Source organism: Dipodomys spectabilis, unplaced genomic scaffold (genome assembly GCF_019054845.1).
Source record: "Dipodomys spectabilis isolate Male_0828 unplaced genomic scaffold, ASM1905484v1 ptg000012l, whole genome shotgun sequence".
Lineage (NCBI taxonomy): Eukaryota > Metazoa > Chordata > Mammalia > Rodentia > Heteromyidae > Dipodomys > Dipodomys spectabilis.
The window spans coordinates 4,478,227-4,491,831 of record NW_024870689.1 but is presented as its reverse complement, the minus strand read 5'-3'; positions in this window follow the sequence as shown (position 1 = coordinate 4,491,831).

The following is a 13,605-nucleotide window of genomic DNA, read 5'->3' as shown; positions in this document are numbered from 1 at the left end:
GTTTGGTGATTGATTCTGAGCTCATCCAGACAGATCCAATCAGATTCTTTCCTTTTATGTGCTACAGGGATATTAAGAATAGAAGTCTTTTCTTCTTGGGTCCAGATGTATGAGGATACCATGAATTAGAGCTGCTAATGGATGGAAAGATTCATCTGAAGAAGGATAAAATGAAGTCAAAACACATATAAGACAGAGATAAGAGACAGATGCATAGAGATAAACCCTGTTTCTATTTATGTGGGTAATATTTTTTAAATTTTTACTGTAAAATGATGTATAGAGGGTTTACAGTTACATGTCAGGTAACAAGTACATTTCCTTTTCAACAATATTACCCCTTCTCTCCCTCTCTTCCAGTTTTTTCCCTCCTGTCCCCACTTGCAAGTTATATACTTCATTTTCTAAATAATCTCTAGTGAGAAGAGATGACATTGATCATTATTCATCGTACTCATAGTCTGACTTTTGTATTGAAATCCCTTTGTACAACTACTTAAAAATAAAGTAATAACCAGGTAAGTTTTGATGAATGAAACCAGGAAGGATAAATATAACCAGAAGTTGATCATGTTACCAGAAATTTAGGGTAGCTAAATTGACCTTGGGTCTTTGTATCTGGCAAGAAAAGAGGTCAGGCAAAAGTTGAACATAAGCAATATGAGAGAACATATAGAATAGCTATGCTAGGAGAAGACAGTACATCAGCTCATCTTCACCCATCTTCAGGGATAGAGATATTAGCCTCAGGGAGAATAGGGAGAACTACAGACCTCCATATTAGTGAGGTTCCTTCTTTTCTCTGTCAAGTTATGGCACCAATGATTTAATATCCTAGCTTTAGTTTTTCATTCTTTTTTTTTCTTACTTAACAAATGTCTTCCTTCCTTATTCTTCTGTAGCCCTTGTCCTCAGGCAAGTTTTCATTAGGCAAGTTTTGGTTTATCAGCTTATTCTGTCATCTGCAAGTTGTATCAGCTTCAATTTCCTGACCAGTTTTCTACTAACTCCTGTCAATAGATGGAATGGAGATATAATGTTTCTAAGCACAAGTGGAAGCAGCCACTTCAGTCACCACATTGAGACTGGAAAAGCACATCAAGGAGGAGTGGAGGGGCAAGAGGTACTTAGATGCTTAGAAAGAGTTCAGTATAATTAAGGATGGAATGTATATAAGAGATAATTGGTATTTATGAAAGAGAAGCATTTGTGTTCTATTTTGCCACTTGCCAATAGAAGATTATGTTGTCCAAAAATGTAGTTAACAGCAAGACACTTGGCTCAAGAATCAGAATTCCAAGAGCAATTAAAGTCCATAGAAAGAGGGAGACTAGTTATGTGAGAAGGTGGCAAAAGGTTGTACTTGAAGACAGGAAATGGCTGAAAAGTAAGTGAAGAATGCTATATTAATGGGAATGAGAAGTGCATGTAATAGTTAAGTATTCTGGCCAATAAATCTATATAGTTCCTTGACGAATTCTTCTTTGGTTAAAAAAAAATCTCAGGCTCATATAGCCTCTTTTAATTGATAAAAGGCATGCAGGATGTACATACTTGATCACCAATATGAAGAATGACACCCAAAGACAATCAGATTGGCTTATAGCATCACATTTCCATCAGAGGAATTCTGTAGAAATGCAGAATTATGTTAAACTCTGGCCTATTGTTCCAATACCCTTAAAAGGCCATTAATAACAATCTCCAGAGAAGAAGGGAAGAATTTTACGTTTCTTCATTATATTTAGGGGAACACAGCGTTAATGCTCTCTTAATATAAATACAACTTTCAAAAATAATCTTTATTGCTTATGGGAGATTTTCAGAAGAACTGTAATTCTTTAAAATTATGGTCATACTTCATAATGAGCAGATTTGATCTTATGAGAATTTGATTGATATAGGAGTGTCTAACATTAAAAAAAGGAAGAAAATACATGGAAAGGGTCTGAAATGCAAGCATTTCTAAATATGTTTCAATTCCATTCAGGTGACTTGCTCTGAAACATTGAAGCCCAACCATGGATCATCAAGACCACTTTCTTCTGGGATTGGCCCAGATTATCTTGTAGTTCTTCACCAAATTTCCTAATTTTTCAACTCAAAGCTGTCTTTCTCTATGAAACAAGTAGATATGCACTCCTCCCTGGAAGTACTTGTCTTTTGGGGGTGAGATTTCTGCAAATATCTCACCTTTACCAATGCTGGCAAAAGGGTAAAAGGTAAATGAATTATTTATCATCCCCCTCCTCCTCCTCTTCCTCCTTTTCCTCCTCCTCCACCTCTCCCTCCTCCCCTTCTCACTCCTCCACCTTCTTCTTCTTTCTTCTCCTCTTTCTTGCTTTCCCCTTTCCTTATTGTTGTTATTGTTCTTCTTTTTCTCCTCCGTCTCCTCCAGCCCCTCCTCCTCCAGCCCATTCTCCTCCTCCTCCTCCTCCTCCTCCTCCTCCTCCTCCTCCTCCTCCTCCTCCTCCTCCTCCTCCTCCTCCTCCTCCTCCTCCTCCTCCTCCTCCTCCTCCTCCTTCTTCTTCTTCTTCTTCTTCTTCTTCTTCTTCTTCTTCTTCTTCTTCTTCTTCTTCTTCTTCTTCTTCTTCTTCTTCTTCTTCTTCTTCTTCTTCTTCTTCTACTGTGTGTGTGCATGTGTACATGCGCATGCACACGCATGTGCTGGAACTGGTGCTTGAACTCTTGCTTAGTGTTTTCACTCAAAGCTGCATGCTGGAATTGGTGCTTTTACTCTTGCTTAGTGTTTTTACTCAAACTGATGGTCTACCATTTGAGCCACACCTCTATTTCTTGCTTTTTATTAGTTAACTGGAGATAAGAATCTCTCCAATTTTTCTATCCTAGGCTGGCTTCAAACCTCAATCCTCAGATCTGTGCCTCCTGAGAGCTAGAATTACAGGTATAAGCCACAAGGGCCTGGTGAATGATACTTTCTTAATAAGCCACCCTCCTTTTCTGTACCACTCTTCCTCAAGAGAAAGATTATACAATCTATATGGACCAAAGGTCCTGACTTTCCCATAATACAGATTGAGAATAAGCCTCATCAGGCAAATGACAGTATAGAATCCCTAGCTCTGAAAAAGATCCAACTCAGAAATGTTATCCCTGAATCCATCTGAGCATGTGCAGTCCCAAGTGTCTCAGTACCCTCAAAGTGCTTTCTCCATGTTAATGCAAAGAAATTAAGTAAACTTTCTGAATAAAAGCAATTTTGTTCAGCATTGCCTTTCCATGGCTAGAAGGAGAAAATAGGTCTAGCCAAGGACAATAAAGGGGAGGATTAACACAAATAGAGATTAAGTAGGTGACATTAATATTAAGTGGTTGTTAATCAAATGAAGTAAGTAAAAAGGACAAACACAGCTGGGGATATAGCTTAATGGCAGAACACTTTTCTCACATACATGATACTTTGAAGAGACAAACTCATGTTGAAGAAATACTTATAGACATTTTATTAGGAATGTAATAGTACCCAAAATATAGGAAATACTTTCAAAAATTAAATAAGTAAAAAATGAGTAAATAAAAACTTGGGTTAGCTAGGTGTCCATGGTTCACACCGGTAATCCTAACTACTCAGGAGGCTGAGATCTGAGGGTTGCAGTTCAAAGCCAGCCCAGGCAGGAAAGTCCATGAGACTCTTATCTCCAATAAACCACCAGAAACCTGGAGGTGGCCCTGTGGCTCAATTGGTAGAGTGCTTGCCTTGAGCTGAAGAGTTGAGAGCCAGCACCCAGGCCCAGAGATCATGGCCCATGACCTACTACAACAAAAACAAAAACAACCTCGGTTAGAGACTAGTGTCTATCAGAATAGATACTTTACTAAAAATGTACAAACAGTCAATAAAGTATGAAATGATTCTTCACTTAATTAGGATCAGAAAACTGTAAGTTAAAACCAAGTGCTGACCTGAGGAATAATGGAATAGAATTCAAACCCAGAAATGATCCCGCAGATCTCTCCTTGATAAGGGAGTCAAAATTCTAAGATGGAAGAAAGACAGCCTCTTTAAAAAATGGTGCTGGCAGAATTGGCTACATGTTCAGAAAACTGAAGTTAGATCCTTATGTATCACTCTGTACCAGAATCAACTCCAAATAGACCAAAGACCTCAATGAAAGACCAGATACCCTGAAAATATTGCAGGACGGGATAGGGGATATACCAGGGATCATTGGCACAGGTAGAAACTTCATAAAGATCCAGAAACACAACAAATCAGAGAAAGACTGGATTGATGGGACTACATTTAACTGTAAAGCTTCTGCATGGCAAAGGACATATCTAGCAAGATAAATAAAAAGCCCATAGATTGGGAGAAGATCTTCACTAGCTATACAACAGACAAGGGCTTCATATCAAAAATATACCTAAAGCTCAGGGGCTGGGAATTTTGGCCTAGTGGTAGAGTGCTTGCCTAGCATGTCTGAAGCCTTGAGTTCAATTTCTCAGTACCACATACACAGAAAAAGCCTGAAGCAGTGATGTGGCTCAAGTAGTAGAGTTCTAGCCTTGAGCAAATGAATCTCAAGGACAGTGTCCAGGCCTAAAGTTCCAGCCATAGGGTTGGCAAAAAATACTTCAAAAAAAATTTAGCCCCCCCAAACAAATCCTCAAAAAAAACGCATCTCACAGCCAAAGATAAAAACAAACTCCAAGTGAAGGGATAGAGGAAGATGCACCATGCAAATGCTCCCTGCAAGAAGGTAGGAGTTGCCATCCTGATATCTGACAAAATAAACTTTTCATTAAAATCAACACAAAAAGACAAAGAAGGACACTTTATATTAATACAGAGAACAATCCAAGAAGAGGATATCACCATTATCAGTTTAAACTCTCCAAACATTGGTGCATCCATATGTTAAGTAAATATTCTCAAAATAGATCCTAATACTCCGCTCTTACCAAAGGACAGGTCTACCAACCAGAGGATTAGTAAAGAAACCACTGAATTCAATGATACAATATCTAGTTTTCAACCCAACAACAACCCAGTACACATTCTTTTCAGCAGCCCATGGAACTTTCTCCAAAGTAGCATCATAGTTTGTACAAAGAATATAAGCAAATACAAGAAGATCGACTAATTCCTTGTATTCTATTTGACCACAGTGGAATCAAGCTAGTTCTCAGTAACAAGGCATACCATAGAAATTACTAAATACATGGAAATTGGACAACACACTTCTGAGAAACACCTGGGTCACAGAAGAAATTAAATAAGAAATTTTAAAGTTCCTACAAGTTAATGAATTTAAAGAAATATATGGGTCACTACAAAAGCGGTCCTGAGGGGCAATTTTATCACTGTCAGTGCACACATCAAGAAAATAGAGACAGGGGTTGGGAAGATGGCTCAGTGGTAGAGCACTTGCCTTGCATGAGGCCCTGGGTTCGATTCCTCAGCATCACGTAAGCAAAAGGGGAAAAGCCAGAAATGGCGCCGGGGCTCAAGTGATAGAGCGCTAACCTTGATCTGAAGGGCTGAGGGACAGCGCCCAAGCCCAGAGTTCAGGCACCACGATCGAACCCCCCCCCCCAAATAAAAGAAAGAAAGAAAATAGAGAAAGACCAAGTAAGTAATCTCATGATGCAACTAAAACTGCTAGAAAAGCAAGAAAAAATTCAACCTAAAAATAATACATGGAACAAGTTAACCAAAATAAGAGCTGATATTAATGAGGTAGAGATTAAGAAAACTATAAATAAAATTAACAAGAAACTTTTTTCAAGACATTAATAAAATTGATGGACCTCTGTCAAGCTTAAGGAAAAAAGAGAGGAGACCCAAATCAATAAGATCAGGGATGCCACAGGAAAAATTACAACAAATATCCAAGACATCCAAACACTCAGAAAGAACTATTTCCAGAATCTATACTCTCTAAGGTAAGGAAACCTAGCAGAAATGGATGAAGTTTTAGAGTAATACAAATTGCCCAAACTGAACCAAGAAGATATCAATCAAATAAGCCAAGATCTTGCAATGAGAAAGAGGAAGCAATCAGAAGTCTTCAAATAAGGAAAAGCCCAGGTACAGATTGATTCACTATGGAATTTTATAAGACCTTCAGAAAGGAACTAATACCCATACTCCTCAAGCTCTTCCATGATATAGAAGTAGAGGGAGACAACCCAAACTCATTCTAGGAAGCCAATATCACAATTATCCCCAAACCAGGCAAAGATACAGCAAAAATAGAACTACAGACCAATTTGTTTGATGAACACAGATTCAAAGGTCCTCAATAAAATATTAGCAAACAGAATCCATCAACATATCAAAAAATGAAACACTATGATCAATTAGGCTTCATCCTAGAGATGCAGGGATAGATTAACATATATAAATCAATAAATGTAATCCATTACATCAACATATACAAGGTAAGAACTACATGATTATCTCCATTGATGCAGAAAAGGCCTTGGATAAGATACAATATTCATTCATGCTAAAAGCTATGGAGAAAATAGGAACAGAAGGAACATTCCTTAAAACAATAAAAGCCATATACAACAGAACAATGGCCAATATTATACTCAATGGGGAAAACACAACCAATTCTCCAAAAATCAGGAACAAGGCAAGGATGCCCACTCTCACCACTCCTCTTCAATATAGTTCTGAAATCCTTAGCCAGAGCAATAAGGCAAGAAAAGAACATTAAAGGGATCTCCATAGGGATGGAAAAAGTTAAGTTATCCCTTTCTGCAGATGATATGATATTATACCGTAGCAACACCAAAAACTCCACTCCCAAACTCCTAGAACTTATGAACCATTTCAGCAAAGTAGCAGGATACAAAATTAACCCAAAAAATCAGTTGCCTTTCTGTACACCAACAATGTACAAGCAGAAAGGGAAATCAGGGAAACAACTCCATTCACAATAATCACATAAAATAAAATATTTAGGAATTAATCTAACCAAAGATGTAAAGTACCTATTTAGTGAAAAGTATAAAAGCCTAAAGAAAGAAATCAAAGAGAGCACCAGGAAATGGAAAAACCTTCCGTGTTCTTGGAGAGGCAGAATCAATATTGTGAAAATGGCCATACTGCCAAAGTTGATATACAAATTCAATGCAGTTCCCATCAAAATCCTAATGATGTTCTTTACCGAAAATAGAAAGAAAAACAATCCAAAAATTCATATGAAACAACAAAAGACCTAGAATAACCAAAACAATTCTAGGCAAAAGAGACAACATGGGAGGGACCTCGATGCCAGATTTCAAACTGTACTATAAAGCCATAATAACAAAAGTTGCTTGCTATTGGCACAAAATGGACCTGAAGACCAATGAAATAGATTAGAATATCCCGAAATAAAATCACATACCTATAGTCAGCTGATAATTGACAAAGGACCCAAAGACACACAGTGATAGGAACATAGCCTCTTCAACTATTGGTTCTGGGAAAACTGGGTGGTCACATGCAGAAAACTGAAAATGGATCCTAGCCTGTCACTGTGCACTAACACCAACTCAAAATGGATTAAAGACCTAAACATCAAATCTGAGTAAGAGAGACGCATGAACTTATAGGCACAGGAAGGAACTTCCTGAACAAAGTCCCAGGGTCACAATAAATTGGAGAAAGACTCAACAAATGGGAATCCCTTAAAATAAAAATTTTCTGCACAGCTAAAGATATAGCTACCAAACTAGAAAGACAGCCAACAAATTGGGAAAAGATATTTATTAGCACTATATCAGACAAAGCCCTAATATCCAAAATAAAAAAGGAATTCAATAAACCAATCCATCTCAAATCCAACAAACCAATCATTAAATAGGCAAGAGAACTAAAGAGACACTTCTCAGAAGGAGAGATAAAAATGTCAAAGAAGGGCTGGGAAGTAGCTCAGTGGTAGAGTGCTTGCCTTGGATGCATGAGCTCCTGGATTTGATTCCTCAGAACCACATAAGCAGAAAAACCTGGAAGTGGAGTTGTGGTAGAGTGCTAGACTTGAGCTGCAGAGCTAAGGGACAGTGCCCAGGCCCAGAGTTCAGGCCCCACAACTGACCATAAAAAGTGGCAAAGAAACACATGAGGAAATGTTCACCATCCCTGTCCATAAAGGAAATATAAATAGAAACAATCCTGAGATACCACCTTACCTCTGTCAGAATGGCCTATATCCTAAATTCAGCCAACAACAAATACTGGTGGGGATGCAGAGGAAGAGAAACCCTACTTCATTGCTGATGGGAATGTATACTAATACAACCATTCTGCAAAGCAGTCTGGAGGCACCTCAGAAAGCTAAATATAGACCTCCCCTATGACCCAGTCATACCACTCCCAACGCATCTACCCTGAGCAACAGGAACCAGGATACAAGGACACATGCACCTCCATGTTTATTGCTGCGCTATTCACAATAGCCAAGATATGAAAACAACCAAGATGCTCCACTACAGATGAATGGATCCAGGAATTGTGGTATCTGTATACAATGGAATATTATGCAGCCATTAGAAAGGACAAAATAATGACATTCACAGGGAAATGGATGGAACTAGAACAAATCATGTTAAGCGAGGTAAACCAAGATCAGAGAGACAAACGACACATGATCTCCCTGATATGTGTATGTTAATCCAAAATGAAAGGAGATATGACAATGTAAACACGACACAAGAATCAAAGGACCACTACTGAATTTGTCATATCATTTCTAAATGACTTCATGTTCTTGACCTCATATATGGTATATACATGTGCACATCTGAGGGAAGCTAAGAGGAGGACATAGAATTAGGGGAAAATATACAACAGAGGGGCCCATCAGCTGCACTGGACATTGATGAAAATGAGCTAAGCAACTCAAGGGCAGTGATGGGAGGGAGGGAATGAGAGGGAAAGAGGGAACAGCTGACACTAAGAAAAAGTAAAGAAATGTACATATCACCCGATTTGGAAGACATAGTTGTATTGCCAAAGCTTATAAAATTCACAAACTTTATACACCATGATAAAGGCAAGTTGCCTTGTGAAGGTTAAAATGTGTTTGTGACTATAACTATGTATCAAAATTCCACAGTACTGTGAAATTTTTGTAATCACAACTTCAATAAAAATTATTTTTTAAAAAAGAAACAACCACCCCATTAAAAATGGGCTAAGGAATAAAAAGGAGATTTCTCTGGAGAGGAAATAAGAATGGCCAATAGACACATGAAGAAATGTTCAACATCTCTGGCCATAAAAGAAATGCAAATCAAAACAACATTGAGATTCCACCTCACCCAGTGAGAATGTCTATAATCAAGAAGTCTAATAACAACAGATGCTGGAGGGGATGTGGCCAAAGGGAACCCTACTGCACTGTTGGTGGAAATGTAAACTTGTCCAACCACTTTGGAAAGCATTATGGAGGTTCCTTAAAAGAAACCACATAGATCTCCTAATGATCCAGTAATCCCACTCCAGGGCATTTACCCAAACATTTGCAAACAAAGCCACATTAAAGCTACCAGCACAACTATGTTCTTTGTAGCAACCAAACCAGATGCCCTTCAGTAGATGAATGGATGAAGAAAATGTGGCATATATACACAATAGAATTCTATGCTTCCATCAGGAAGAATGCCATCACCTCATTCATAAGGAAATGGAAGATTGGGAAAAATCATATCAAATGAAGTAATCCAGGACTAAAGAAATATAGGCTCCATGCTTTCCCTTATTTGTAATAATTAGCATATGTCTATGATAGTCCTAGCAGAGGATCGCAGTAGCTCAATGTACATATGACCAAACATACATATGACCATATAAGATGATGCAAATTGAAATGAACTCCATGGAAATGAGAGTTTTTGTTTGTTTTTAATTTTTATGTTCTGTGTGAAATTCTTTTTTCTTTCATTTTCCCTCTTGTAGTTTATTCCCTATTGTCACTGTTCTTCATTTTGGTACCCCATGTCTTGTGTATGTATTTATGTGATTTGGGGAATGGAAAGGGGCTAACAAAATGGTGAGACAAAGGACAAAGAACCAATGCAACAGCAATACTCACAAGACACAATGGTGGAAATGAACTTTACAACTTGGTCGGGGAGGGAAAGTGACAGAGGAGGTAACAATGTTTGACAAGAAATGTACTCTTAGTCTTACTTGTGTAATTGTAACCCCTCTGTACATCACTCTTACAATTAAATTAAATTAAAAAAAAACCAACCAAGTGCTGTACCAGTGTACTTTGAAGAAGGCCAAGAATGGAAAGAAATGTGAATGCGAGCAGAATGCACTGCAGCTGCAGACATTGAAGGTTAAATCCAATTTTGGAACACTACCTTGTAACATTGATGCTTAAGGGTAACTATTAATTCATTATAGGGTCTGGCATCTCACTCGTAGAAATGCATGTGTGTGTGTGTGCATGTATGTGTATGTGTCCAACTGAAATACATAGGTATACATAAAAAGAAACCATGAAGAAAATAAGTAGCATTATTATATAATAGACTAAATCTGAAAACACTGTGGTATGTTGGGTTAATATGTTTGACTAATACTACATTGTGGTACATTTACAAAACAACTACATTGTGATGTATTTGCATTACAAAAGAAATATGTTAGACCTTGTGTTGTCTGGTATTTCTTGAAGATTGTCATTCCATACGATATTTTAGAATGTAGAGAATATTTTTAAACAATCAATGATTCTTACTAAGAGACACCAAAGAAACATCCAGACTCCCTTTCCCAGACTACATATACACCAGAGGGGTGCTTAGCTTGAGATTTTGGGGGACAAAAGAAAATAGATGTCTTATTCTCAGACAAACCTGCCTCTGGGGACTTGAAGGCTAAATTGTTTATATGGCAATTCCAAGAATATATGAGGTGTTGAAGAGGAAATATTCGTGGTTGTCATTCAGTATATTGATAGGGTTTTTCTTTGATCTTCAAGTTGTAAGTAAAGACCGAAGATTTCCACAGAGTGCAAGTTGATGGTGCGGGTGGGGCTTGTCATCAGTGATGTTTACAAGCATTTTCAATTTTCCCTCACTCTGGATACATGGAGTAAGTGGGCTTCTTATGACCCAAAAACTATTAAGTAGTTCAGGCCAGTGAACTTAGAGTGGAACTAGTATGTTACTACTGGAAGGTACCAAATGTCCGGTGGGGGGGGAAAATAGACAACTAGGTTGAGGAGCACCAGACATCAAACAATATTATAATTATCCAGAATGGATACAAAGAAGGTAATCTATGATGATAAAAGTTAGGATAGGGCTGGGAAGGTGGCTCAGTGGTAGAGCGCTTGCCTTGCATGCATGAGGCCCTGAGTTCGATTCCTCAGCAACACATAAGCAAAAAAAGAAAAAAGCTGGAAGTTGCGCTGTGTCTCAAATAGTAGAGCACTAGCCTTGAGCTGAAGAGCTGAGGGACAGCGCCCAGTCCCAGAGTTCAGGCCCCACGACCGGACACCCTCCAAAAAAATGTTAGGATAGAAATTGGGGTGAAGGGGCAGATATAAGCAGGTAACTTTTATTTCCAATTTAATTTTGTGACCTGAAAGGTGGGTATAAGGGAAGCTTCATTTGTGATAATTCTTCTAGCTATTTAGTTATTTATATGTTATGTATCATATAAAGGTTTATTTTTTTTTAAATCATAGAAATAACTAGATGTCAGTTGTTATTTAAATTAGTCTATGCCATCCAAATCTCCTATACCAAATATAGCTCCAGTTTTTACTGGGACAGAACAAATACAAGAGAGGTATATTTATATAGTTTAGCCTGAGGCTCTTTGGGACTCCTTGACCTCCAAGGGACAAGGTGATGAAATGAGTATCTATAATGGAAATATGGTTTTATTCCATCCCAAATCTAATGATATGCAATGGCTGGATAAAGACATGGATGTTGTATCTATGTAGGATGAAAACTGCTTCACTGATTTGACTATGACATAAAAAAAATATCACTGTGTTCCAGAACTAAGTAGATAAATGATGTGTGTGATGCTGGGGAAATAAAATTGGGTCCTACTGGGATTCAGCTATGGATAAGGCAATTATTCTTCTTCCTAAAATAATGCCCGTGTCTCCAATATAACCAGCACATAATCAGTATTGAGTTTCTTTGAGAATGCCAAATTACTAAATGCCAATTATTAATCAGAAGATTCTGGCCTACAGATGAGACATTCAAAAAACTCAAATTGCCATCTACTTATTTAGCTATGTGGTCATAAATTAGACTTCAGGGGCTACGTATCTCCTTCAGGATCAAGTCAGTGAAGTGTACTACGTCCATCACCATTCAGTCCTTTTAAGTTCCATTTTTCCACCTTCATGTCTTCTAATTCCATCTCCTCTTAACCTATTTTATAGTTCAGCAGTTGCTAGCTTTTGTAAACTTCTGTATATTTGTTCTTCCAGGCTTCCAGCCTTTGCTCATATATAGTATTCACTTTCTGCTCTGAAAAACTTCTGTTGATTATCTCCCTGGAAAATTCCTACTCATTCTTCAAAAGGTTGTCACTCTCAAAGATGAATAACTTTTCTTCAGCCTACCTACAATCCATTCAAGGTTCCCATTGCTGATCCTGTGACACTTTACTCTTCTCTTTACTTTATATTTAGAGCTCCTTGAGTACAGAATTCATATTTTATGCATCTCTACATATCAAACTTCTTTTCCAATGAATACATCATAAATTATGTTCAAGAAATATTTTCAGGTACTCAGGAGGCAGGAGGACCATGAGTTGAAAGCCAGCTTGAACAAAGATAGAAGTGGGACCCTGTTTCAAAAACAATAGAACTTGAGGAAAGAAAAAGAAAAAAAAAACAGGATAAAGCATATGTAGACTCCAGTAGTAAAATATGCTGGGCTAATATATCAACTCTAGATTCAATCCCAGAAAATGAAAGAAAGATTCTTTTCTCCTTCACAAATAATTTGTCAAAGAAGAAACTCATATTCAAATGGCTACCAAACATATTTTTAAAACTCCTCAATCTCACAACTCTATGATATTGACTATTCAGGAGGCTGAGACCAGCAGGAATGCAGCTTTAAACCAGTCAGTTAGAAAAATCAATATGAATCCATTAATATAACTAGCAAATTATGTGTTGGTGGCATGACCCAAGTGGTGGAACACCAGCCATGAAAGCTGAGTACGGTCAACAGCCTTGAGTTCAAATTCCAATACCAGCAAAAACAAAACAAACCAAAAAAATCTTTCAACACTGGTAAAAATAAATAAAAGCTGATATAATACACATTATTTTATTGATTAGAGATAAATTTTTAAAGGCTTATATTTTATGCATTTAATTTTGATGCTTAGTGTATAAGGAAACAACCAAGCAGTGTAAGCAAATATGAATACACCAAGATAGCTATATTGTTATTTATAGTAAAACTAATGTTATTTTTATCAAAGGGCCCAACAGTGAAGCAATATTTCTATAATTAAGAAATATTATAACATTATGAGCATTGCACCTCTGCATGTTTACTGACATAAGAAAATCCTTAAAATGCAAAATTAACCAAAAGGCAGGATAGTAATATGCATAGTGAACATAGTACAAATTTAATATT